The sequence below is a fragment of the Fukomys damarensis genome, unplaced genomic scaffold (genome assembly GCF_012274545.1).
Source record: "Fukomys damarensis isolate Sample0158 unplaced genomic scaffold, DMR_v1.0_HiC HiC_scaffold_3, whole genome shotgun sequence".
In the NCBI taxonomy this organism is placed as follows: domain Eukaryota; kingdom Metazoa; phylum Chordata; class Mammalia; order Rodentia; family Bathyergidae; genus Fukomys; species Fukomys damarensis.
In genome coordinates, this window is record NW_022900915.1 from 1,040,696 (window position 1) to 1,040,968 (window position 273).

Genomic DNA, 273 nt, shown 5'->3' on the forward strand with positions numbered 1-273 from the left:
GCTGGGCTGGAGGCCCAGGAGCAGCGGAGGGCGGCCCGGGGCCGGGCGAATAGCGGGGAGCCGGCCTCGCTCATTCACCTGCCTCTGTCCTAGTAAAAAGGGGGAAACCAAACCCTAGATTTTCGAGGTAGACCCTCGCTGAGCTGCTGGGCCGAGCAGGAGCCAGGCTGTTGGCAGGTGACATGGACGCCCGCGCACGGAGAACTCCCGCAGGAACCGCGGTCCAGGGACGGGCGAGGCTAGGCGCGGGCTGAGGAGGCGCCGCGCTGACCG